The 27587-nt window shown below is 49.8% G+C and overlaps 1 protein-coding gene across 1 annotated transcript in view; it reads left to right on the top strand.

Moving 5' to 3' along the window:
- Gsg1l (GSG1 like) overlaps positions 1 to 27587 on the top strand; it is a 195192-nt gene that overhangs the window by 81041 nt on the left and 86564 nt on the right. The window lies entirely within an intron of this gene.

Below are 27587 nucleotides of genomic sequence, written 5' to 3'. Positions count from 1 at the left end.
GTTAAGGGACATTTTCATCAAGGGAGACCGGTGCAGATCCTGGAATCGCGGTCCTTGGGAAGTCAAGGGTCACCCTTTTTAGCCTCCAGGACATTCACAAGATGATCATCTTCGTTGGCAGGGACTCTGTAAGAGGAGAACCTGCAGGCCACTTGTATCCTCATGCTGCACAGGTTGTTGAGGTTCTTGGAGAAGGATATTCACTGACTGAAGGTCTTAGATCCCAAAACCCAGTTACCTGGGTAACGCCTGGCTGTGCTTGAGGTGGGATCAAGTTGCCAGGCAAGCATTCACTGGACCGTGTCCTCGGCAGAGCTTCCTGTGGGCTGAGTGGACAAGGCAGGGGAAGGAATTCTAGGTGGAGGATTAGTGCCTGTGAAGTCCAGGAGGACAGACGCTTGCGGGCCATTCTGTCTACAGCAGCAACCAGCTCTAACGAGACAACGAGGGGCAGAGAGTAGTGGGGAATCAGGTGGGATGTGTCAGTAGGCATAAACATCCAAAGTCACTCCAAGAGGGGCTGGAGAGATGGCTCAGAGGTTAAGAGCACTTACTGCTCTTGCGAAGGACCTGAATTCAAATCCCAGCACCCACATCAGGGGCTCACAACCCCCAGTAACTTCAGTTTCAGGGGACCCAACACTCTCTGTGGGAACCTGCATACATGGGCACATATATACACAAAGACACTCACACATAGATAATAAATTTTATAATGGCCACTTAGGGAGCTTGGGCTCCCTGGAAGCCATGCAGAGGATACTGTATGGGAGCTAAGGCAGAGAGGTCTGATTTGAATACTGAAGGCTGATTTCCTGGTGTCCAGGCAGGAGGTAGCATCTGCGGGAGGCAGCAGCCTCAGAAGGCAACTGGGCAGGGGCAGAGGGCTAGGTTCTTCAAGTGTGCCTCTGTGTGTGTGGAGGAGTGCAATGCCATGTGATCACTTAAGATATGGACTCGATTCCACAGTCACAGGGAGACCCACAGCCCAGTTTTCCAGACACCTCTTACCATCCGTCGGAAATAAAGGCCCAAGCTGAGTCTTGTCAGCTCAGAATCTCTCTCTTTCTCATCAGTGTGTGGCCAGAGGGGGAAGGAGGAAGTGAAAGCAGAGGTCAGGCCTTTCCCAGCAGCCTCTCTGGGACAGATGGGTGATATTTGCTGATGGGGCCAGTGCTGGAGTAGACAAACTTAGTCTGCGTGCTCCTCAAAGCCCAACACGAGAGGCAAGATTTGGTGAGAAGAAAATCAGGTTTATTTTAGGACTGATATTGAGACAACAGGGTGGGTTCCCATCCTTCCAGCACCATCTGGAGGAACCCAGCATATGAAGGCCTTTTAGAGGGCGGGAAACGATAAACAGGGGCATGGGTAGGAGTCTTGCTGGGCACGTGTCTTTGTGTCCACTCCCTGCCCCCACCACTTTGGCCAGAATATACCAACCAGCATTGACCACTTGAGCTAGTTCCTCTAAATGTTTAGAAAAATACATTCTGTCCATTGTCATCTCATCTCACACACCCTTATAAACCGAAAGTCACTGGATGCTCTGGAATTTGTATATCTGAAAGAAAGATTATTTAACCTAATCGTTTAGACTATAAAGGCCAGCAAAGAAGTAGAGGAAAAGGTGGCTCACACAGTGGCCACTGTTACAGGGTGCGGCTCTCCCTGCTCTCTGGACACTTACCACGGGGCATCCTTAGCTTCCCATCCCCCTCTGTGTCCTCTCCCCAGAGTTCTGCTGTCATCTGTCTAGAATGTCCCCTATCACACCCCGCTTCCTCCTGTCTGCGAATTCTGCAGAGTCCTGTCTTATGTGTCTCCTTGTTTCCCGTCTTGCTGGCTTCACAGGTACCCTGAACTCCTTAAAGGCTCTGCCTGTTTCATTCAGTGCCAAACCCTGCACGATGCTGGGCATCACCAGCCCTTGGCAATGGTCTAAGCCCCGTGCTCCATAGAGCCTCTGCTGTGTGTGCCCCATCTCACCATCCCTGCATTCTTGCAGCAAGCCCACGGTGCAGCTGTTCCTCCAGCCTCTCCTTTGCAGATATGAAAGCTGGGGCTCAGAGAGGCTGACCACATTGCTTATGCTCAGACAGCTATGAAGCCTGGAGTCAGCCTTCAAGCCCAGAGCTCTTTTGGGGAGGGAGTGCTATTCTCCTCTTCATCTTCTAGTCTCCTCCATACCTTCTTGTTCTTGGAATTAAATTTCATACCTCATCTTGAAGCCTTCCCCCCTTCCCTTCCCTAGAGGGCTGCTTGAGCTTGAGTTGGAAAGATGGCTGCCACCTGTGGATGTGGTGCTGTCTCCTTGATGCGATGCCTGCCTTGCTGTCTCACTCATTTCCTGTGGCTTTGTCCTCGGTCCCCTTTAGGGCTGAAGTTAGCAAACTGTTTGAGATGAAGAGCAAGAGTTAAGTTAGTTCAGTCTGTCACCATTAGCCCGTGGAATTCAGAACATGGGGTTTGGCATACAACACAGCTGGATTTCAGACAGGGGTGACACTTGGCCAGTACTGAACCCCAAGCCTATCCCTGGACCCTTCAGACTGGGTCATAGGCACTGGCCTGTTGGCTACTTATTGAGCACCAACTGTCATGCCTCCTTGCTGTTATTTCTAGGACCTGGTCTTCATAAACATGTTTTTACTGAGGTCAAAACTCTGGGGAAAAGAACAAGTGGCTACTACTTCTCTGATCAATGCCAAGTCTCTGATTGTCCCTGTGTATTTCCAGTGGATTGACTAATATATGGTTTTGTCCAATCCTGTGCCTATCACATCTCTGCATACTGGCCACATGCAATTCTGTGTGAAATATTTATGTTTGCAGGTGTTCTGATGCTTGAGTTTCTTTCTATATGTGCTTAGAGGAGATAAATCATGTGTGTATCAATCAGTAATGTCTACAGTAAGGCTGTGTAACAAATTACCCTAAACTCAGTGGTAAGTGTACAAAAAAGGCTGAGTTTTCTTGTTTGTGACTGTCAGTTGCTATGGTGAGTGTTTGAGGGTTAATGGGTGGTCAGGAGCCACGGTAGTGTTTTGGTTGGCTTAGCCTACACGTCTTCAATTATTCTGAGGTACCGACTCCGAGAATACTGCCAGAGCCATGGCAGAAATGCAGGAGGGATAAGTGGCATTATGTGATCCTCCAAGCCTTAACATCATCATTTCTGTACGTGCTCCTGGGACCATGCTTGTCAGAGACCCAGTGTTAATGGGATGGGGAAGGAGCAGCAAGAGAAGATGTTTGGTCATTGTAAGTGATGTTGGTCCCATAAGACTAAAGAGAGATGAAAATTTTCTCATTTCCTTATGAGTGGCCATTATAGTGATCGGCGCAACATGTTATATGTTTATGACAATGATTGTGTTGACCTTCCAGGCTGCCCAAAGGAGAGATTATGCACTCACAAAGAAGGGCCCAACTGGCAATCGTAACACCAGATAGTGCCTTTTAACAAGCTACTGCTCACCGGATGGTGGTGGCACACGCCTTTAATCCCAAAACTCAGGAGACAGAGGCAAGCGGATCTCTGTGAGTTCAAGGCCAGCTTGGTCTACAGAGTGAGTTCCAGAATAGGCACCAAAGCTACATAGAGAAACCTTGTTTCAGGAAAAATTAACAAACAACAACAACTAAACCAAGTTACTACTCTATACTTTTACTGTTACTTTAGAATGTAGTCCTACTTATTAACAACCGGTTTAGGAGCTGGTGGAATGACCCGGTAGTTAAAAGCATTTGTTGCTGGGGCTGATGACCTGAATTAAATCCCAGGGCTCAACATTGTAGAAGAAGAAAATCAACTCTCACATGTTGTCCTCTGACCTCCACATGCATAGCATGATATGTAAACATGTGCACACATACATGCATGCAATAAATGGATGGATGGATAAATAGATGATAGATAGATGGATGGATAAATAGATAGATATAGATAGATAGATAGATAATTTTAGGTCCAGGCATCTTGGTTCACCTGTAGTCTCAGCATTTGGGAGGCTGGGGCAGGAAGATGACTATTTCAAGACTAGTGTAGACATAGACAGTATACCTAGTAAGAACACCCCCCTCACACACACGAGTATAAAGTATGCCATGTCATGGTATCAACAGCTGCCCCCTGCCCTTGTATGCATTTAGTCCCTTGATACATCAAGAGACCACATCAAAAGTCAGGCATGGGAGTGGCCATCTCTAATACCATAACTTTGGAGGTTGAGGCAGAGGATTTCAAGTTCCATGCCAGCCTGGGCTACATGGCGAGACCTGGTTTTAAAAAGTAAAATAATAAACCTTCATTGGGTGAGTGACCCCTGCCACACAGGTGTGTGTGTGTGTGTGTGTGTGTGTGTGTGTGTGTGTGTGTGTGTGTGACTGCCCTTTGAGTGTGCATAAGATGATGAAATTCTCTGATGCTGCATGCTTCGGGATGTGTTCACGTTGTGAAGTCAGGCAACACATTCAGCCCAGGTCCAGAGGATGCTGAATTTGCTGAACAGCGATTCAGGGCATCGTTCTGCTTCTTAGTTCTCCACAAGCCCCGTGTTTGTGACCCGCGCACACAGCTCTGCCATCCAGCCCCACCCTGCAGAAACTGCTGTTGGGCAGTCCCTGCACCTGCTTGCCTTTCTAGTGGCAGACAGTGAAGTGGTTCTGACTGCCTGTCACTGTGCTGCGACATGAAAACTCTTGCTGGTCCTTCTCTGGACCTGTGTGAGAACACCCTTGGGGTTGCTTTACCCTGAGACTGTATGCCGTATACCATAGAACACCCTTAGATGGAGATTGTTAGGGATACGCATGGGTTGGGTGGGCAGTATGTTGTGTAACTGTCAGGGAGCATGGTCACATGAACTCCAGTTCTGTAGCCTACGGCACACCTAGGGCAGATTTGGCTCAGATACTCGCAGGGCTGCCATGCATGAAACACAAGATCATGTCAAGCCTGAGAGAAAATTAAGTCACAGGACTGACTGGCTCAAGGTTGGGGTAGTGATCAGTGGAGAACACTTGCCTAGCAAGGGAGACTCTGGGTTCTACTTGGCACTGCAGAAAGAAGTGAAATCAGGAGACCAGGAGAACATGAGCTACAGGAGGCCGTTGCTCACAAACATGGGCACTCTTCCCAGTAAGCCTTGGGAGCATGCTCGGAATAATGGTGAAGTGAGGACCAGTAGATCTGTAGACCAGAGGCATGAGGCTTGTCATCACCTCTTACCTGCTCTGGTTTATATGACTTGCTGAGCCATGGACATGCTGACCCCGGTGTCATCACACCAGTGACTGCAGATGCTATTAGGGAGTGTAGATTTTTCAGCTCCTCCCTCTCTCTCTCTCTGATGGGGTCTCACTATATGGCCCAGGTAGACCTGGAACTCATGGCAACCCTCCAGCCTCTGTCTCCTTATTAATTGTCTCATAAGACAATTGTCATACATGATTCTGCTGTTGACCCACAAGTCATCAAGTAGGTCAAGACTATATTTCATTTTCAAGCCTGGGCCAGCTGGGTCTCCTCCAGATGTGTGTGCCCATCAGTCAGCACAGGGCAGGAAGGCGTTTCTCCATGCATTCATTTGCATTTCCCTGATTAGTAGTGGGTCTGAGAATCTCTTCATGTGCTGGGACTACAATCCAGAATCCTCTGATCTGGAATCCTCCCAGCCAGAGTCTTCCCTTCTGGTCCTCCCATCTGGAATCCTCCCATCCAGAGTCCTCCCTCTTGGTCCTCCAATCTGGAATCCTCCCACCCAGAGTCCTCCTGGTCCTCCCATCTGGAATCCTCCCACCCAGAGTCCTCCTGATCCTCCCTTCTGGCATCCTCCCACCCAGAGTTCTCCTTTCTGGTCCTCCCATCTGGAATCTTCCCACCCAGAATCCTCCCTCCTGGTCCTCCCATCTGGAATTGTGCTGTGCTTTTTCTGAGGAGAAAGGCTGTGGTTAGGGAGTCGGCTGGCAATCCAGACACAGTAGCACAAGAACTGGCCAGGGATTCAACAAGGAGGAAGCCAAGTTTGTCTGCCTTGTCTCAAGCATTAATTATTTAACCTTAATTAGCAGCCCTGAGCAGGGAAACTTGTCCTTGATTGGTCCCACAAAGAACCCCAATGAAGACATAGACGTCACATGATAGATTTTTTTTGATATCTGGGGGGTTAGCTGCAGGAGCCCCCCATAATAAATTCCAACACTGCTCCGGTACTGTATATAAATCACACAGCATGTGTACACACACATATTCCTGCACCTGATAAAGTGTCTCAAGTTGGCTGATGGTGCAAGCAAGCTGATGTCATACTGCACATGCTCAGTTATGGGCACGATGCTTTTAAGAGCATATTTTCAATATGCGGTTGCTTGGATCTACAAATTTGGGACTCATGGATACAGTCAACCATATCTGTTTCATTATGAATGGCGTGGAGGGAAGAGCAGCAAAGCCTTTCCTGGTGCCCTCCTCAGATTGCCTTGCTGATCAAGAAAAGAGCAAGACGAACACGTGAGTCAGGCCCATGGTGTGGTCAGCATCTGCTGCACATGGAACCCTTTGTCCTTTGATATCTCCTGAGGGATGACGAAATGACAGACCTGTCTGGTTCCTCTCTTCGTTCAGTCTGTGTGGTTACAGCATGGTCTCTGCTTAGAGCTGGCCAGCACTGGCCCTGAGGAGACAGCATTGCCCAGCTGCCCTGCCTTCCCCGGCCTGCATTCCAGAATGGGGAACCAGACAAACTACCATTGCCAGCTTTTACACCATAACCAAACACTGGGAGAAGGGCAGTGTGGGATAGAGTGAAAGGACTTTTTTTTTTTGGCTCATGGATTCAACAGGTTTAATCCAGGACTATGTTGTTGCATGTACTGGGGTAGAACATTGTGGCAGTGGGGAGGCTGCTCTTCACTTCTTTGTAGATAGGAAGAGGCCAGAATGCAATTTCGTCCCAAAGGACACATCCTTTTACCTACATCTTCCAACACGGCTTTGCCTTGTCCTGTTTACTAATTTCATAGTAATGACATCATATCACAAGTGCTGGGACCTGGCTCCTTCCTCAAGGACCACGAGCTAACAAACAAACCCTAGTTCATGAGGTTGCTGGGACACGACATACTCACACCATAGCATGAGCCATGACAGACTTACACATCGGGAGCATTAGCTTGTGTACATGCCAATCAGGAAATGATGCAGAGACATAAGCATTTGGGAAGTCTCCACCATGATGGTGTCTTCTGAGTGAAGTTATAAAGGGGGTATCAGAGGGTGGCCATGTGGTCCAGTATGACACCACAGAGGAACAAGTAAGAGTAGCACATGACCTCCAGATCCCTGGAGCCCACTAGCCAAATGGGCAAGGCCTAGGTTCAGTGAGAGACCCTGTCTCAAAGGGTAAGGTGGAAAGCAGCAGAGAAAGACACCTGACACTTATTTTTGGCACACGCGTGTGCACACAAACACACACACACAAATCGGAGGAAGCCATCACTCTCAGAGTGCATGTCTCAGCATCAGCTGAGGAGTAGCAATGGTCCACACCCAGTTCTCTACCTGACATTCCCAAGAAGTCCTAGACCTTGGACTCAGCTAATCACAGAGTGTCTGTGAAAGATGTTGAGGCTACAGTACATGTGAACAGGTAAAGTTGATCGTGGTGAGGGCATGCTGAAGGAAGGTGAGGAGCCACCTTGCTCAGTCCTCTTCATTCTCTTGCTGTGCCCTGGGGCCCTGGGGGACATGTGACAAGAATCTGTTCTCAGTTTCCCCTCACCACCTACCTTCTTTCCTCCTCCTCCTCCTCCTCCTCCTCCTCCTCCTCCTCCTCCTCCTCCTCCTCCTCCCCTCCCCTCCTCCTCCTCCTCCTCCTCCTTCTTCCTCTCTCTCTCTCTCTCTCTCTCTCTCTCTCTCTCTCTCTCTCTCTCTCTCTCTATTAAGACAAGGTCTTACTATATGATCCTGTTTGGTCTGGAACTCACTATGTAGACCAGGCTAGCCTCGACCTCACAGGTGTCCACTTGCCTCTTTCTTCTGACTGCTGGGATTGAAGGTGTGTGCTACCCCATCAGTCACTCCACTCCACTTTTAGAGACAGTGTCTCCCGCTCAACCTAGAACTCATGGATTCCATGCAGCTGTCTGGCCAATGAGCTACAGAGATCTACCTGTCATTCCTTCTTTTAGCACAGGGGATACAGATGCACACACAATTCTCTAACTCTTTATATGGGTGCTGGGGATACAAACTTGAGACCTTGTGCTTGTGAAACAAACACTTTTCCGAGTGTGCTATCTCACTAGCTTTTCAGCCAAGTTACACACAACAAAAACACAGCTCTAATGGTTTTAGAGGGAAACAAAGAATATATGGGCTCAAGTAAATGAAAGTCACCCTCCAGGCATGGTTGGATTCAATCTAAACGCTCCCTGTGATGTATCTCTTTTCGGCTCCAGGCCTTGTGGGTCTTCTGCCTTGGCTTCCTTCTCAGAGAAGCTGTCTCCAGAAGGTGCAGGGCCTCTGGAGGGCACACGCATAGCAACCCCAGGGGAAGGGTACCCCACAGAAGTTCCCATGACTCGGGATCATTGGTTGACTTGGGCTGTGTACCTTTTCCTGAATCTATCTCCGTCATGAAGGAGTTCAAAACACTGATTGGCCTGGCCAGAGTCTGTGACTTTTCTCAGGTTGGGAGGAAGGCCAGTCCCAACCACAGGAGCTGGGTATGGGAGGGACTTCCTGAGGAGAATTGTTGGTTGCTAGCAGCAGGAGGAAAAATTCCAAGGGCTAGCCTACTCTCAGACTAGGATTTTCTTCCTGGCACCCTGTCTATCTACCAGGGTGGTGACTCTTGAGTCTGCACTGAGGTCAGAGATGTCAAAGAAATGCGGGCACTGAGCAGCAGCTTGAGGTCTGAATGGGGACATACTCCAGACTGTGTCCTGAGCAGCAGTGTTCCTGGTCGATCTTCTGTGTTGAAAATAAAACATGTTCTCTATTTCATTGGTTTGAAGTTCTGGGGCGTGGAGAGCCCTGCCCATGCCAGGCAAGCCTGCTGCTAGAGCCTCATCTCAGCTCTTCCTTTGCTATTTTCTTTTGGAGACAAGGTCTGGCTGGTTGGCCTAGAACTTGCTATGCGGTGCAGGGTGGCCTAGAGCTCTCTAAGTAGCCCTGGGTGGCCTAACACTTGTCGTCTTCCCGCATCCCGAGTGCTGGAATCGCAGCGGCTCACGCACCATGCCTGGTTGCATGTCGCCGTCTTGTAGGAGAACCACAGACCTCCACGGGCTCCTCAGAAATTCTGCATTCGCTGTTGTGCTGAACAGAGAGCCCATGGGGAGGGGAGCGAGGAAGGATGAATACTGCAGCTGGCCGCCACCCGTGGCCAGTTCCAACGCAGTTAGAAGCTGGAACTGGACTAGCAGACTGAGCTTCTGACCCATGTCAAAGCCACTTGGGTTAAATGCTTAGCTCCTGGGCGCTGGGGAGCCAGCCCTGCGCAGTGACCCTCTGACCTAGCCACTCACCACGCAGCCACCATCAGCACAGTGTCCGCGGGGAGCTGACAGCCACTGAATGGAATCCAATTAGAGGCTTTTCCTGGTGTGAGGCTATGAGGCCTCTGGCAGAGTGACTGCAGCTTTGTTTGGGCTTCTCAGAACTCATCTATGGATTTTACTTGCCTGAGAACAGAGATGGGTGTCATCAGAGGGGCTTGCAGGTCAGGGAGGACCAACTATGGCACATCAGAGCCTCACATCTTGCAGGACATCTGAGTAGAAGCATTTTGCAGCATACTGGAAAGCCAGGCAGTTAGGGGGTGTCCTGACAGGCAGGGCCTAGGTTCAGATGGGACTGGGCTCCACTTTCTAAGACTCGCTTCCTTCTGAATTCCCAAGTCTTTTGTCTCCTCATCTTCCAAAGGGGGCCAATAGGCCTTCCCATAGGCATTAGCCATGATTGTGTCATGGTAACGAGGCCTGACAGGAGTGATTCAGGAAGGACATAATTTACCTTGGTCGAGGGTCTCAGAATGTTCTATCCACCATGTAGGGCAGGACATGGTGGGGCCATTTGGTTTGTAGAGGTAGGAGTGTGTGGTGAAGGCAGTTCACATCACAGCTGACCATGTAACATTAGGCAAGACCAGAACCAGGGGCCACATGGAACCTTCACAGGCCTGGAGTGACCTAGTTCCTTCAGTCAGGAAACAGCCATCAGTACAGGAGTCTGTGACAGGCACTGCAGATTCAAGCCATAAGCTGTGTTGATTTTTTTTTTTTGAGTCACCATGCACGTAAGCCCTAATCACAGAGAGCATCTTCATCTGGTGCTGGCAGTGTTGGTCACTGTAGGAGGGGCAGTGGGCCAATTCCCAGTCTTCTGGACCGTCTAGCCTATAGCAGGAGTGGCCATCCTGAATAAAGCAACCCCAGAAAAGATGTTAGTGCCCAGGAAACCCAGGCTCTGACACACACGGAGTCATTGAGGCCTGGGTCATAGTAAGTAACCTAGCCCCTCACCACGCAAGCTTCCAATTGACTAGGGTTAGCCCCAGACTGGATGCCAGCATTATTTAAACACTGCATAAGAGATTCCAATGTATGGTGGTTGAACTCACTGGAAGGTGGCTATTCTAGATGAACTCTGCCTAGCCTGGGAATTCAGGAAGCCTATCCCAGGGGGATTGTGCAGAAGATGGAAGCATGACTATAAGCCAACTAAGGTGTGAGCTTATAGGGGATGAAGCTGGGTAAGGGAGTCTAGGAAGGGAAGAGAATGTGCAAAGGCCTTGTGGTACTGAAGGACGGCATGGGGTATTTGGGAGAAGGGTACCAGGAAGGCGGGCCTGTAATCTTACAGGAAGGCTCAGAGCCCATGATATAGAGTCATTATCTCAACAGCACAGGAAACCATGGGGTAATGCTCTCTGTTAACGGCTCTAGCTACAAAGGCCTCCTCTCCATTGGCTTCTGGGACTCCATGTCAAAGCATTTTATAAACCTGATGCTCCTGTCTGTGTTTGTCACCAGATTGACTCTGAGCTACTGTGGGACCCTACAAAGATTTGTCACCTATATTGGTTTAATAAAATGCCGATTGGCCAGTAGCCAGGCAGGAAGTATAGGCAGGGTGACCAGGATAGGATAATTCTGGGAAGAGGAAAGGCTCAATCTGCTGTCATCACCCAGATGCAGAGGAAGCAAGATGAAAATGCCTCACTGATAAAAGGTACCAAGCCACGTGGCTAACACAGACAAGAATTATGGGTTAGTTTAAGATGTAAGAGTTAGTTAATAAGAAGCCTGAGCTAATAGGTCAACCAGCTTATAATTAATGTAGACCTGTATGTGTTTCTTTGGTACTGAACAACAGTGGAACTGGGTGGAACAGAAACCTCTGTCAAACTGAGTTCTTCAAGACCAGGGGCCATGGCTGTTCTGACCTTGGCCCCATCTCTCACTCAGTGCCTGGCATACAGCAGGTGCATTGTAGATATTTGCGCAGGGGAAAATGGACTCAAGCCCAAATAGACAAGTAACCCTCTGAGCAGAGCTAGGGCTGGGCCAGCCCGTGGCTCAGTGGCTGTGGTCTTCAGAGGCAGCTGTTTCCCTCTGCACCATGTCTACTATGCCTCCCCGCAGACTGGGTGCTGCTGCAGCGAGAGTTGACACTTTGCCCCCTACCCCACTCTCCTGCAGAGTTAAAAGAAAACCCACCTGAAAGGCTGCTACTGTCTAGACATGCTCTTCAGCATGCTGCTGTCCCGACAGTCCCTGGTGTGCTCCAAACTGAAGCTGCACATCAGCTTGTGGGTCCCTTCCCCTCCCCTCGGATGCTGTGGTGAATGCATTTCAACCCGAACCTCCTAGGCTTTCTGCTGTCACTCTGAGAACTGTGGCATCACACCCAGAACTCTGGTTCTCTCCACATGTCCCAAACAGTGCCCTGTTCTTAGCAGACCTCATTTCTCTTTTGCCTCAAACTGTCACTGCCCCCCAGTCAGAGGCAGTCCTGTCCTTTCACCCTGGTCCTGTGGTGAAGACACCTAACTGCCCAGTGAACCCTGGCTCCTGCATTGGGAATGGCTTCTTCCTTCTCTTGAGCACTGCCATGGGATGAGCCCATACTGATGATGTGGCTTGGTCCTAACCAGTCCTCTCCAACCTCTCCTCAGCCTTTCACCGTGTCTGTGTGTGCACGCAAGCGTGCTCACACTGACTGTACTGCACTAGTTACGTCTGTGTTCCTGTAACAGCACATCTCACGGAAACCTCTTGAGGGAGGAAGAGTCTGCCCCGGCTCTATCCACTGGCTTTCTTTCCCTCGTATTGGAGAAGACCTGGCAGACCTGTTCCTTTCTAGGCATGGGAAAGCAAGCTAATGGCTGTTTACATCACGGTGAACCAGGAAGCATGCAGCAAGTCAGGAGCCTGGTACAGGTATAAGTTCCAAAGGTCTGCTCCCAGTGACCCACTTCCACCACCCAGAACTCACCTCCTGAGAGCTCTGCATCTTGCCTGAATAGCGCCACCAGCTGGGGTTGCTCATTCAAACAGAGTCTATGGGAGACACTTCAGACTCGAACCATAATACATTCGTAATCTCTAGAGTACTATCATTCCCCTGTTTGCATAGAGAGATCTAGGATTCTCTCAGCAAAGCTCAGGTTCTCTGTGTCCTTTCTTCTCTGAAACCTTCTGCAGTGTTCTGTTGGATCCTTCAGCCAGCATTTGTCTCTTTCCGTTACTTTGGTTCTAATCTGGACTCACCTTCCACTCTTCCTCACTTTTTTCCTGTGACACACCCGCTTTCAGGGTCCCCCCATAATTCTTGGGAAATGCCCCATAAGGCTTGGTATGGCTCCTGCTGACCTCAGTCTGAAATACTCCTCCCACTGTTTACAGTCACACACCCTGGAGAGCCCAGGTCAGGGGTTGTCTCTGTTAGCAATATAAATTCCTTTGGCTGGAAATCATTGCTCCTCCAAGGTGAATTCGAGTGAGATTTCTAGACTGGGAATGAGGTGGTACTGGTAGCTGCTCTTTTATTTGCCTACTCCGCTTTCCTTCCAGGAGGCATTGCTACTGCTGTTGTTGTTTTCTTATCCAGCTGTCCACAGACAGAGAATGTGAGCGCAGTCCCCAGCTGAAAACCTAGTCCTCACTGGTCAAAATCGGTTTGATTATCCTGTCCCTTAGCAGGAATTGGCTTTTGTGAAGGTGGTGCCTAGCACTATGAGAATCTCTGGAAGTTTTTCTGCTCCTAGGAGCGGACACAGAATCAGCCTCACCTTCCACCTCAGCTCAGGGTACTTCAGGCATCTATGAGCACAAAGGCAAAAGGAGAACTCATCCCTGGTCACTCTCAGAATGGAGGGAAGGTCCCTATCTGTAATGATACCTTGGAGCATCTCCGTGAGTCTGTCCCATGGACTGCCCTCCAGGGGTTCTTTCATGCTAGTAAGAAAAATCCCCTGGCCAGGTATAGCTGCGCATGCTTGAAAGCCCAATGCTTAGGAGGCTAAGACAGGAGGATTGTGAGATCAAGGCCATCCTGGGCAACTTAATAAGCCCCTATCTCAATTTTTAATTAAAAACAAAACAGGCTGGATATATAGTTCAGGGGTAGGGCATTTGTCTACCATTTGTGAGGTTCCAAGTTCAATTTTTAGTATCACATACATGCAAAAGAGACAATTCTGGAACTATGGGTTAAGGGGTTTGATTCAGTGACATCTGTAACTTGCAACCTAAAGCACCGTAGTGTATACAAAGGCTATAGTCAGCTCAATCATTGGGTTATCACAGTCTCCCATCACCAGAAATAAATCAGTAGACTATGATTGTTCTCTGTCGATGACAGAGGTCAGGGATCATGGATGCATGGGTTCTGGGGTCTTCTGGGAGTGCAGGGGTAAGAGCAGTAGTTGATCTGGGTGCTCTGAGTTCAACGGAGAGGCTCAGTGCTGGCCAAAAGTAGCTCAGCACAGCAGCTGACTGCCCTGCCCGTTGCCCAGCATCAGGCTGCACTTGAGCAGTGGATTCTGGTTCCGTTGACAGGTCCCTTTCTATATTTGAATGATGTATGTTGAGGCTATTGTGGCAGACTGAGCACATGACTCATAAGCAGCCACACAGTTGTGGGACGCTCTCTACTGCCCAACTGGAACACTGCCAGTCGCTCCACTCAATCCCCTGGGGGAATGGAACCCGGGAGCTGTCCATTGTGCAGTGCTGAAATTGCACTTGCAGAAGTAATGCAACAAGAAGAGAGGAGAGAGGGGGAGAGTCAGAGGCACTGGGGGAGAGAGACAGACTCTGCCTCACGCAATACCACCTTTCCACAAAGGGGACTGGTGGCACTGGCCAACTGTGGACCTGGTATAATTCAACTGGGACACATTAGGTCAAGAAGTAAGGTTAAGCCAGGCAGTGATGGCACATGTCTAATTCCAGCACTCGGGAGGCAGAGGCAGGTGGAACTCTGAGTGCCAAGCCAGCCTGGTCTACAGATCAAGTTCTAGGACAGTCAAGGCTACAAATAGAGACTCTGTCTCACAGACAAAAACAAAAAAAGAAGTAAGGTTAATACAGTGTAATTTGCTCAAAGGTATTGTCACTCAGAAAGTAAAGTTATATTACCATGTATATTGGGAACAATTGCTGGAGAAAAAGAATACATTGTATCCACTGAATTGGATACCTTGAGCAGTGAGGTGCTTAGAGACAGGGGCATGATTAAGAGGAGAGAAGCACAGTTTTGACATTCCTGTGACCACTACAGAGATAGAGAAACGAGGGTGGTACAGAGGAGAGAGTCATCTCGGGAAGGAGGGACAGATGATGGATCGGGTGGTACAGATGGGCCTGGCCGCAGCAAGGACAAGTAGATGAGCTGTGATGGATGTGTTGATCATGTCCCCATTCATCAGTGCAGCTGATTGGGGAACATGTGGACCCAGGGAGGGGGGAGACTCTCCCTGGTTTGCTTCTATAGTTGGCCCGAGACATTAGAAAAAGGTGACACTGTGTGTCTCAGTCTCTGTCCTGATCTTCTGCCACTGCCCCAAAGGACAAGCAATGGGTACGATCTGCAGAGGGTATTGCTCAAGATACATCATCAAAACAGGAACTTGAAACGACAGTACCAAAGGTAAATCCAGGCAGTTCTCTGGTCACAGTGAGGACCAATCCATTGATACCGCTCATTCATTGTACAGGAAGCCAAGTTTTATGAACTGGAACATGACTGAAAAAAGCTTTTAAAGGATGAGTAGGAGTTTGGGAGAAAAGATAGAAGGAAACGAGGAAGGGGGAGTGTGCATCACACATCTTCTGTCAGAAAGGGTGGGCTGGGCATGGTGGCTCTTGGCTGTACATCTGACTCTGAGGAGCTGAGGCAGGAAGATGCTGAGTTCTAGTGTAAGTCTGGCTTACATAGCGAGACCCTGTATCCCAATAAATAAACAAAAAAATAAAAACTAAAGGATGGTAGGTTCACATAATGTATGGTCATTATGGTTGTTTTGCGAGAAAAGGACCTGGGAAAAGCTAGTAGAGCAATGCTCAAAGTCCTAGATGAAAGTTTGGGTCACTGAAAAATGCTTGATAATCTAACAACATAGGCTCCAAGTCATGAAACCAATGTTGGCCACGCTTCTGGGCCCAGCCCTGGAAGGGAAGCACACTCATCTTGGACAGGAGGCGAGGGAGAAGGGACAGCTAGAAGGAGGTGTGAAGACAACAGCTGCTTATTGTATGACCAGGTGGGAAGGTATTTTAACACTTGTGCTGTCAGGATGTCTGCACGTGTCTGCCGGTGGCTGTCAGACTGAGCTGCGAGCTGAGAACCGCACGGTAGGATCTAGCCTTTGCAAGCCAGCCCTGCTCAGAGCATATTTTGCTCACCAGGTAGATTGACAGGTCATAGAGTTTTAGAACAAGGTAGGGCCAGGGTGGATTTTTCCCTAGGAGTCTCCAGGCTTTCTCAGCCAGATTCTAGTGAGAAGTCACCTGTGTCCTCCCCCTCCCTTCCTGAGATGAAACCTCCAGGCTCCTCAGCTCGGCTCCTGACATCATCTGGTAGGCCATTGCAGCCAGGGCAGCCTGTGTCGGCCTTGGCTGTCACTGTCTGGACGTGCCTGCCTGCTGTGTCCTGCTCTTTTCTCCTCTCACCAGCAGGAGAGCTGGCAATCTTCTGGGATTTAATTACAGGTTCCCTGAGGGCCTTTCAGCCCATCACAGGGCTCCTGTAGGCTGCTGGCTGGGAGGGTGACATGGGCTTGCTGTGATGATCAGCAACTTCCCTGCTTGGTGGCTGTACCCAGTGGCGAGCCCACGCTCCTTGGGCTGCTTACCATTTGTTTGAGCAAAGCATGCCTTGGTCCCATTTTGCAAGATCAGAGAGCCAATGGGAAAAACACTCTCAGCAAGAAGATGATGAGAGAGAGTTAGCTGTGCAGACAGGGAGGCAGCCAGCAGGAAGGCGCTCTCCTGGAGGGATGACTGTCCCCCAAGGATCCTGGATACGTCCCATGGTTAAATAAGGACTTCGAGACTCTGCCCACATTAATTAAGTCAGCCTGGCATGCAGACAGCATATACTTAGGTGGGGATCACTTTGATCCGAGGCTGCTACGTCAGAGTCCCCAAAGTCAGCGGACTAGGGTTAGGGAACACACAGAAGCCCATCTCCCATCCTGCACTGTCTGCAGAGCCTTTGCTAACTGGCCTAGTGATAAACACTGAATGCCTTAGGAATCTAGAGGGAGCTGTGGCTGCTGGGGAGGGGGTGGTACAGACGGCTTCAGATGAGACAGTGTTGTTTCTAAGGGCTTGAGAAGACGGCTCAGCGGTGCTTGCTGCTATATCCAACAACCCGAGCTGGATCGCAAGTGGTAGAAGGAGACAGCTGACTCCCACAAGTTGTCTTCTGACCGCCATAGGTGTCAGGTGTGTGTGAGTGTGCATACATAAAGAAACCGATGGAAAAATAAAGGGTAATTTTCATTACATTCTTGAAACACAATGATCGTGTGGGAAGAAAATAATGAGCGGGGGCGGGGGTGTCTCAAGGATGTCTCAGGGAGGACTTCCAGAGAGGCCATGCTGTTCTTCCACAGGCAGGGTTCCCCAGCCATTTCCCAGGGCTACTCCCTCATTTGTTGTCGAGAGCAGACAATCCCCCTGCCTCTACCTCCTGAGTGCTGAAATGACAGGTAGGCACCCCCCTGCCCAGCTCCTCAGTCATCTCCAAATACTCTGTTTTGTGTGTAGGTGTGAGACAGCTCCCCACCAAGAGAGGGGGAATGAACCCTTCATCTCTGAACCCCTTTTGTTTGCCTGTGGAAAGAGCTGGGAGTGTCTAAGCACCCCTCATACCACACTCCTCCTTCTGTGTGAGAATAGAGTGATCTGATACCCCATGCAATGTCATGTCACAACCTTACTTCCCTTCCTAGTGCGCTTCTCTTTCTCCTAGGGGTACCCCTTCTTTACAGGACTGGGTCTTGATATTTTGGGCGAGGGGACTCCACCTCCAGGAACACAGGATCTAAGTGGATCTCCCACCTTCCTGCTGCTCTGATGGGCACCAGACAGTGGGTGGCTTATGGTTTTGCACGGCTTATAGAGAAGTAACACTGTCCTTCTGGGCATGTGGGTTGGGCTGGAGGAATGCACACTAGGAGCTAATGGTGTGTGTCCTTGTCGCCTTCTGATGCCCTGAAAAGACTGTGAGGTGGCCTGAGGGACAGAAGCAGATGGTCAACGTGTGAAACACAGCCAAGGAGCTGGTGAGGAACATGGCCTGGATGGTGGATGGCCTCAGATTCTTTAGTAGGGAGTTAGACTTCATCTGAGCAGCAGTGAGAAGCTACCCCCACCTTCGGGCATCCCCACATTCCAGAACTTCCTTTGTTGCCTGACTTACTCTTCCATACTGTCTAGGTTTTAATGGAGAGCTGGAAGGCTCAGCGTATCCCTGGGCTCTGCTGACAGCTTGCTGGAGGAAAACATAAGTTGACATCCTCCCTGGGCCTGCTTTGACTCTGGGCATGATGGAACTGGACTAGTTCAAAGGATAACAAAGATGGGCTCTTTTATCTCTCCCCTGATCAATTGGTAGTGGCTGCCTAGACAGCTGCACGTGCCGGGGCCGGGGTAGGTTGTGAGGAGACTTCGTGGATTCTGTAGGACAGGTTCATGATCGATTAGCGATGTCTGTCCTGGGTAAAGAGAAGGAACCAGTGACTCATTCATCTGGCGCACACAGGTCCTGTAGGCGCCTCCTGTAGTGCTGCATGGTGGTTTAGCATGATGGATTGGCAGCTTGTAGCGCCAGACCAAGAATAAAAATGTCCACCCATCCAGAGAGGCTACACAAGTCTACAAAGCTTTCCAGGTCCATTCTTCCATCAGATCTCCACAACTTCCTAACATTTTACAGAAAGGTATGTTCGATGCCTACCCACCATCCCTCCTTCTGGTACCCGCTCTCCAGTCTTGCCCCAAGTAGCTATTCCTGTGTCCAGGCCTCTGCTTCAGGATCAAGAATGAAGCAGGAGACCCATGCCTGTGGCCACTAAAGCCTATAGAAGCCTCAGCCAGAGTGTTTGGATTAAGTGTATCCAGGCCCAGTTAGAAGTCAGGTGATGTCAGAATGATGGCTGGGCATGGTGGCATGTGCTGTTCTGGGGAACACTGGGGAAACTAAGGCAGGAATGTGGAAAGCTCGAGGGCAGCCTGGGCTATGCGGTGAGATCTACAACAATTTTAACAACCACAGCAAGAGTCCATCTGAGGGGCTGGAGAGATGGCTCAGTGGTTAAGAGCTTTGTCTGCTCTTCCAAAGGTCCTGAGTTCAATTCCCAGCAAACCGCATGGTAGACCATAACCATCTGTAATGAGATCTGGTGCCCTCTTCTGGCCTACAGGCGTGCATGCAGGCAGAACACTGTATACTTAATAAATACATTAAAAAAAAAAAGAGTCCATCTGAAAAAACAAAACGATGGGGCCCAGTGGGGTTGGAGGTGGGATATGGTCTGGGAGTGTGGCGTCTGCAGCCTTGTGTGTCACTTTTCTTGCTGTTGCGACAAAGAAGCTGATGGAAAGCAGGTTAAGGGTTTACTCCGGCTCACAGGTCCTTAGGATACAGTCCCTCATGAGAGAGAAGGTGCAGTGGTGGGAGCATCGCATCACCAGCCGGGGACCAAGTGTTCAAACACGTGAGCCCACGGGAGATGGTCCACATTCCAGCCACAGCACCTTGGCAGCTAGCTTTGTACATTTTTCTCAGCATGGCATTTAGTGACATGAGTTCTGAGCTCGGTGTCAGCCACAGTGAGACACTGACTGCAGACCAGGGGATATTTGCCTCTGAGAACCTCCTTGGTCCTCAACAATTTTCTTGTCTCTGCATGCAGCCTTGGACCCAAGTTGCATGGTAGAAGGTAAAGCCCCATCTAGAGAACTGAGTCCTGGATCCAGTTGTGTCTAAAGCTCTAAATCTATCTATCTATCTATCTATCTATCTATCTATCTATCTATCTATCTATCTATCTATCTATCTATCTATCTATCTATCCTCTATCTTCTCTCTCTCTCTCTCTCTCTCTCTCTCTCTCTCTCTCTCTCTCTCTCTCTTCTCTCTCTCTCGTTTGTTTTGGTTTTTGATTTTGATTTTTTGAGACAAGGTTTCACTGTTTTAGCTCTGGCTGTCCTGGAACTCTGTAGACCAGGCTGGCCTCAAACTCCCAGAAATCCACCTGTCTCTGCCTTCCTAGTGCTTGCATTAAAGGTGTCTATCACCACTGTCGGGGCCTGTCTTTATATTTTCAACTGGCAGTTTATTCTATCATTGAAGCCTGTCTGGGTTGTGTTTTTTGTTATCTGTGTCTAAAATAGGCTAGCTATCCCATCTTACATGGGATCTTATATGCCCATCAGCAGGCAAAAAAGGGGTAGATTAATCTACGTGCCTCCAAAGCTCTGCCAATAGTTCTTTTCTGCCTTAGAGGAGAGGCCAGAATCTTCCCTAGCCCCAAGGACTTCCTAGTCTGGCTCCACCTCTCTCTGGTTTGGATTAGGGCCTTCTAGGCTTTGGGATCTAGGTTCCCTCACTGTTTCCAGCAGCTGCCTCTTGTCCTATCTCCTGCCTCTGGACATTTTGTCTCCTCTGTCTGGAATACTTTTCTCTTTCTTGGTCTTCAATCCTGTCACTGTCCCAGCCCCAGCTTGTGTCTCCAGGCTACCCCTGCTTTCACTCCCTACCCCCAGAGCATCACACTTGCTTGAATGTAGGATCTGGGTGCCGGCTTACCTCCTGCTCTGGACTGGCGCTCCTGTGAGCTCTGGACCACATCAAGTTCATCTTTGGAGGCTTCCAGAATTTCTGTTGCAAACACATTGACCCTGAAAGAAACCAGCAAGTCTGTCCTCAGCCCAGCAGCCAGTGCAGTTTACTGAAAATGGGAACTACGTTGTGATGGACCTTCATTTAAACTGTCTGTCTGTCCAACCACACTGGCTTCTGTTGTAGACTCAACGCGTACGGTAGATGTGTTTCTATCTCAAGCTGTCTGTCCAGACACGGCAGCTTCTACCCTTGCTCTTGCTGACAGAGGGTTCCTCTCAGAAGCACTTTCTTGGCTGACTTTTCCTTCTTGTTCAGGCGGCAGCCCGATGTCAAGCTTTAGCCTTGGTCCCTGGGCAACCCTAAGAGATGAACCCCTTTTTTTGTACTGAAAACTTAATTTTGCTTAGTAATGATGGAATGCTTATATAGCACTTACAGAGTATTATGGTCCTAAACACTGCAGGAATTACAACACCCACCTTCCCAGGTGTCTCCATGGGGCTCCCTGGAAACCAGAGACAGGGAAAGGGATGGATGGGGAGTCTTTGATTTTCTTTTAGAGCTCTTCTCTCAGGAAAGGGGGTTTAAGATGAGCAGGGAGTGTATCTGGGAAAGCTTCAAGGAGGGGCCGCTGTCTCCCCAGAGCAGATCCCAGCCTCCCTTCTCCACAGCTGCCAGAGGAATGAGAACGAATAAACGTGACCTTGCGGTCCAGCCAAGGACAGTTTTCTGCAGACAGCAGGAGCCCTGGTGGTCCTGCCACTGCAGCCTGCAGACAGCAGGAGCCTTGGTGGTCCTGCCACTGCAGCCAAGGACTCAGGCATTTGGCATTGTAGAGAACTTTAGATGCTTGGCTGGGAGCACCTAGCAAATGGTTAAAAAGGGAACTTTTAACAGCTTGTTGTTTTTAGTGTCCCCAGGACAGCATGAGCTCATGCTTCCTGCTCAGCCCCATGCTCAGTACTCTAAGCAGCACCCTGAGCACAGCACTCAGTGTGTACTTTGGACTGAATGGTGAGCACTTTGGGCCTGGGCCAAGAAACAGGCTGGCTTGCGGCTGTAAAGGACCAAAAGACACCTACTGTGCATGGCTGTCTTTGCTTTCAAATATATATATTCCTGAGACAGAGTTTCTTTGTGTAACCCTAGCTGTCCTGGGACTCACTCTATAGACCAGGTTGGTCTCGATCTCACAGAGATCCGCCTGCCTCTGCCTCCCGAGTACTGAGATTAAAGGCATGCGCCACCACTTCCCAGTGCTTTCAAATATTTCTTTTACAACAGAATGGAAAGGTGGCACATACACACATACACACATACACACATACACACACAGGGCCAGAATCATCAGTTTGCTTGACCCACTGTCCCCTCTCTGACTCCGCACCCCATTTCCTGGGAAAATTTCCAATCCAGTATGGTGCCATGAGCATAAACACATCCTCTAGGAGTGGGGGTAGGGCAGGTGCTCTGTTCTTGAGTCCCCTCCCCACAATTGTCCCCCCCGCCTCGGCTTCGACTTCTCTTCAGCACTGATCAAGATCTGTCTGGTCTGCAGTTTCCAGAACCTTCCTTGATTGCAATTCTCTTTCAAGCCCCTTGGGAACCGAGGTCGGTCCTTCAGTGATCATAGAACTGTTGGTGACACTGAGCACCCGCTCGTGGGTGGCTTGTCAACTGCCCCTGGTATTTTCATGCCAGGATGGGTGTGGCCAGGAACAATTGTCAAAATATTTAGCTGGCAGGAGCAGGGCCAGGCACGCTTATCTAGTTACAGACTCATTCCCATCCATGCAGATCTTATTGTTTGTGCTGCTGCAGCTAGCATTGTAATAGCAGCCAGCTGATGGAACACCACTCCAACATCAGACCCGCTTGTGCTCAGATGCCACCAAATTCCCCTTGGCCTGGGGTGCAACTCAGTGTACTTGCTTAGCATGCAAGAGGCCCTAGCGCCTGTTCTCAAATCTTCCCCCCCCCCACAATACTCCCCCAGGAACTCTGGGAGGCCTGCCTCTCAGTAGGCAAGGGAGTGGAGAATCCGAGAGGGTTCCTCACTCCTGATCGTCAGGCTTAATGGCTACAGAATGTTCTGTTTGCTGCTGCACCAAGTTCACGCTATTCCCCATGGCCCACCCATTCATATTATTTCAGGGCATCCTGTGGGAATCAATAATGCAGCCGTGACAGCCTTTATATCATTAAGATGCCTTCAAAAATTCATTTTGGACGACTCTATGATATTTCATAGTGTCAGCCGAGACGTGTGTACGCAGCCACTAATTGCATCATTATTTATCATAGCAAAAATGGAATGTAATTAAGTGACACATAAAAATGCCCTGAGATGATATTAAGGAAAAGAGACAGGGTACGGACTGCATGATCAGCATCTCTGAACACGGGGGTAGTGGTGGGGATGGGGCATGGTCCCTGGGCACTGGGAGGAAGCAGTCCCCATCCACCAGAAGTGGGATCCAAAGGAGGAAGGCCGTTCTGCATTCTTCCATGCTTGTAGAATATTTCCCCCCAGATTTTTTTTATTAGTTTGCGTTCTATTGTTGTATAAGCATCAGGACCAAAAGCAACTAGGGGAGGAAAGAGTTTGCTTGACTCGCACATCCAGATCACAGGCCATCATTGCTTGAAGCCAGGGCAGGAACAGAGACCGGAACCATCTGGGATGTCGCTTACTGGCTTGCTCAGGTTCATCTACCTTTCTTGTATTTCTCAGGCCCACTTGCCCAAGGGTTGTACCTCCTGTAGGGGGCTGGGCCCTTCCACATCAATCAACATCAAGAAGATGCCCCTACAGACATGCCCACAGGCCACTCGAAGGGAGTCATACCTTAGCTGAGGTCCCCACTTCCCGGGTGACTCTAGTTAGTGTCAAGTTGACGGACAACAACCAGTGCAAATGTGCACGACTTTTAAACTTAAAAATAAGTAGAAGCTGGAGGTGATGCAGGCCTGCTGTTCCCTGTTCCATCTGCTCAGGAGGTTGAGGCAGGTGGATTGGTATTTGAGGCCAGCAGGGGCTACAGAGCAAGATCCCGTCTCAAAACGATGATACGATAGGGCGAGACATGTAGTTCAATGGCAGAGCACTTGGATGCTTTCCGCAAGGCCCTGGATTTGATCCCTAGACCTCAGAAAAGTGTAGAAAAATGTAATTTAGTTCAGCCTGTGAGCCTGGCTCATTGCTCTCGTTTGAAACATTCTCGTTGGGAAACATTTTTTTCCCCTCCCATTATTTGTTTTGTTTGTTTTCTCCAGACAGTAAAGACAGGTACCACTGTCTCTGCTGGAATCATCTAGTGCGCCCCTTGGACTCTGAAGCAGCCGCAGCTAATACGTACAGTGATCGCTGTGTTCTGATAAAACTTTATTTGCACAACAGGAGGCAACCAAATCCGGGCTGTGTTTCCCCACACCCACTGCCAGTTCCTGCAGCAGCCTACCTACATTGTTTGCCTTCAAGAAATGAACTTTATTAAATATTGGAACAGGTACAAAAGAATATTTATGAGACGCAGTCTTAAGAACCAGCAACAAGAATGAGTGAATCACCAATTCAGGCAGCAAGCCACCAGTCTCAGCTGGGAGGCCCCGGGTTCCCATCCTCACCCACTTCCTTCCAAGGAGCCCTCACCCTGATCCGTAGCTCACTTTTATCTCATTCGAGTAAACACCCTGCAAAGTGTCGCTTCTGTTTGGACTCTGTATAGAACATGCGTGGCACACGCGTGATTCCATGATGAAGCTACATGATTTCCTTGGGATTTCTCCATAGTGAGGGCCCTGGCCATGATCTACTTGTTGTCTTTGTGGCTCACATTATTCCACATTACCACTAAGCTGCAGTCTAGACTTACCATCTCCCGTTGGCTGGTATTTGCTTGGGGGCATTTCTGTTGTTGTTTGGTTGGGTTTTGTTTGTATTTTAATCTCGTGAGCCTGTGCTACAGCACCAGAGTTTATGTTGCGTGACTAAGGCTAAGCTGCCGAGCCTGGGGAACGGGCACATTTAACAACATGAGGCCAAGTTAGACGGGGTCAGAGTGGCTGTCCCAGTCTCCAGCCCTCTCTGCGTTCTTGCCCACACCTGCTGCTCTCAGACCCAGGCAGCTTTCTCTCTCTGTGCTGTCACCGACTGTGCCCCTGACACCTTGAAACTTGGTGTGTTCTGAGACATAAGGACTAGACCTGACCATCAATGCCAGTCTTAGCTGGCATGGCTTGGTCCCGAGGCTCGCTGGCAGCTTGGGTGGGTGCATAGGAGGTGAAGCAATGGTGGGAGTTTGGCCTTCATGGGGTTTGTGGAGATGGACATATCCCCAGCTTGAGCCCTGTCTTAGGGTTTCTACTGATGTGAAGAGACACCGTGACCATGACAACTCTCATAATGGAAAACATTTCATTGGGGCTGGCTTACAGTTCAGAGGTTTAGCGCATTGTTGTTATGGCGGGGAGTGTGGTGGCATGCAGGCAGACATGGCGCTGGAGAGGGGCTGAGAGTTCCACATCTGCGTCCTCAGGCAGCAGGAAGAGTCAACCACTAGACTTGGCTTGAGCTTCTGACACCTCAAGGCCCACCCCCAGTGACACCCTTCCTCCAGAAAAACCACACCTACTTCAACAAGGCCATACCCCCTAACAGTACACTCCCTACAGGGCATTTTTCTTCTTTTTCTTTTTATTTGTGCATCCCAACGGCAGTTCCCTCTTCCTCTACTCCCCCACAAGTACCCCCAAATCTCCCCTCTCCCCCAGATCCATTCCTCCTTCCTTTCCATCATAGGCCCACACAGCAAATGGGCCTCACTGTGGGAAGATACTCGGTGCTTCAGGAACAGCTAGCCACACAAAGGCCCTGACGCAGGGGAATGAGTGAAGTACCACCCAGCAACAAGGAGAGAGCGGCCTTGTGAAGGGAGAGAGCGGGAAAGGACCAGCAGCTATGTTGAGCAGAGTCTGTTCAGGCTGATGGGGGTGGGGGTGTCAGGCAGCCATTGTGGGGAAATGTCCATACATTATTCTTGCCTGAGAGACTTAGGACACAGACTGGCAAGTTTGAGGAGACTGATGCCTGGTCCCACTTGTGTAGCTGATTGAGTGTGCATGAACCCGCCTGTGCTTGGGAAGCAGGTGTGTGGTTCGGGGGGAATAGCATGCCAGACTCTGCAAGACACACCCCACACCCTCAGAGCCCAACCCCAACAAACACCCTTAAGCCTGGGACTCAGAAACTCTGGGACCAAGTGGTTAGATTCAGGACCTCTGTGTATGTGGTTTGTTAGTATGAGGAAGCCCATGAACTGTCAGGGCCTTGGTACTCCCCATTGTATACTGAGGACAATTGCGGTCGACCAGGAATGAAAACAGCGCAGCGATCCAGGAGGTGCTCATAAACACAGCCCCTGCACCTGCTGCCAACCATAGCTCCAACATTTTCCAGAAGTTGAGATGCATAACTATAATCATAAGCTGAGGCAGGAGGGATGTGAGTTCAAGGGCAGCCTGGGCTGCGCGGTAAGACCTTGTCTCAGCATACATCACAACACCAAAACTCTCTGTCGTTATTATCTGGTAACACGGTATGGCAGTTCCTTTCTGTCCATACATCAGACGCCCAAGCGCTCATGTGGGCACAAGGATGTACCTGTGTCCATGAAGCTTTGGTGTCCCAGGAAATCTGGAGCCCAGCCCTGTGGACACCAAGGGGTGCCTGTGCTAGCTTTTGGTAGCAGTATTTCCCCTGAAGAGAACCATTCGTCCCCCTCCATCTTACACTGATCCTGGTATGAAAGTGCATGGGGCAGTGCAGGGGGAGTGGATGGAAGGGCGGGAATGTTAGTTCACTATCAGATGCTCCAGGCTGGTAATGATGCTTAATGCAGGTAATGGAGGAGGTGAGGGGCTGGTCTTGGGGGCAAATCCTTGCGGCTAGACACACGGGGCATGGTAGAGTGCCGTGAAGTCCCACCGGTGACACCATGTTCTGGTGAGGAAACCAGGAATTAGAGAATGAAGCCCAAATCCTCAGAGCTGCGTTTTGGCTGGGATACAGCCACACTCTGGAGTAGCCCAATTCGACATGCAAACACCATGAGTGCATAGACTAGTAAGCTGGAGGCTGCTGTGGTGGGGTGGAAAGAGGGTGCTGAAGCCTCACTGGGCAAGTGTACAGTTGTGACTGGATTGCTTTTTCCCTCTAGAAACTCTCAAGCTTGGAACTGAGGGAGGGGGGATTCTGGGGAGGTGTTTAGTCAGAGAACTTCAGTTCTGTGGTGAGGCCACTCCCTTCTGTCCCTCCATTTCCAGATGGGATAATGTAGGGAGAAGGTCTCACTCCATGCCGGCCTTCTGATCTCAGACTCCAGTCTCTGAAATCCTAAGAAATAAACCTCTGGTCTTTCTAACTGATTCACTCTCCAGGGTTCCATTGCCCTGTAGCTGCATGGGCTGTGGCGCTGATCACAGCTGGGACAGGAGAGGCATTTTAGGCCAATAAAGAGTACCTGGACAGCTGGAGAGAGCCCGGGCACCTAGAAGATGCATCAGCTATCTACAGACACAACCATGCCATGTAACAACCACATCCCTCAGAGGTGTGCAAGGCTGAGTCTATCTTGCTAAAGCTTCTGACAAAGCTGGCTAGAGGCTTCTGCTGGCTTGCTGTTAGGGGTATAGACTGCCTCTCAGGGTGATCTGTTCACTCAGCCATCCATGGGCTAACTCGGGTTTGTCCTGGATGAAGATGAAGTCATCAGTGACAATCAGCACGACACCAATTTTACAAGGTGTTCCTGTCCCATTAATGTCCTGGTCAAGACAAGTAATAGAAATGGGCCCGACCGGAGAGTGGAGAACTTGGGGAGCACACTTGCAGTCCCCACCACAAGAAGTTTGGAGGTGTTGGACAGAAGAGTACAGGGAAAGCTGACGTGCAGAGGTCATTGAGGACAGTGTGTGGAGCAGGGAAGAGGGAGGAGCCGGTGGACGGCACAGACAAACCAGGTGGCAGCACGTGCTGTGGGAGTTGATTGCGCTGTGTTCAGCCTGTAAGAACCAAGGCAGGCTGAGGCTTTTGGTCAGCTGCACAGATGTCCAGACACCCCCGGGACGTAATTGGCCTTGGCTTCCACAGAAAGGTTAATTGCTCAGATCACAGTCTGCAGCTTCTGGAACTGACAGAGCAACCCCTCCACTCAGGCCC

The sequence above is a fragment of the Microtus pennsylvanicus genome, chromosome 5 (assembly GCF_037038515.1).
Source record: "Microtus pennsylvanicus isolate mMicPen1 chromosome 5, mMicPen1.hap1, whole genome shotgun sequence".
In the NCBI taxonomy this organism is placed as follows: domain Eukaryota; kingdom Metazoa; phylum Chordata; class Mammalia; order Rodentia; family Cricetidae; genus Microtus; species Microtus pennsylvanicus.
This window is presented reverse-complemented; position numbering and strand designations above follow the sequence as displayed.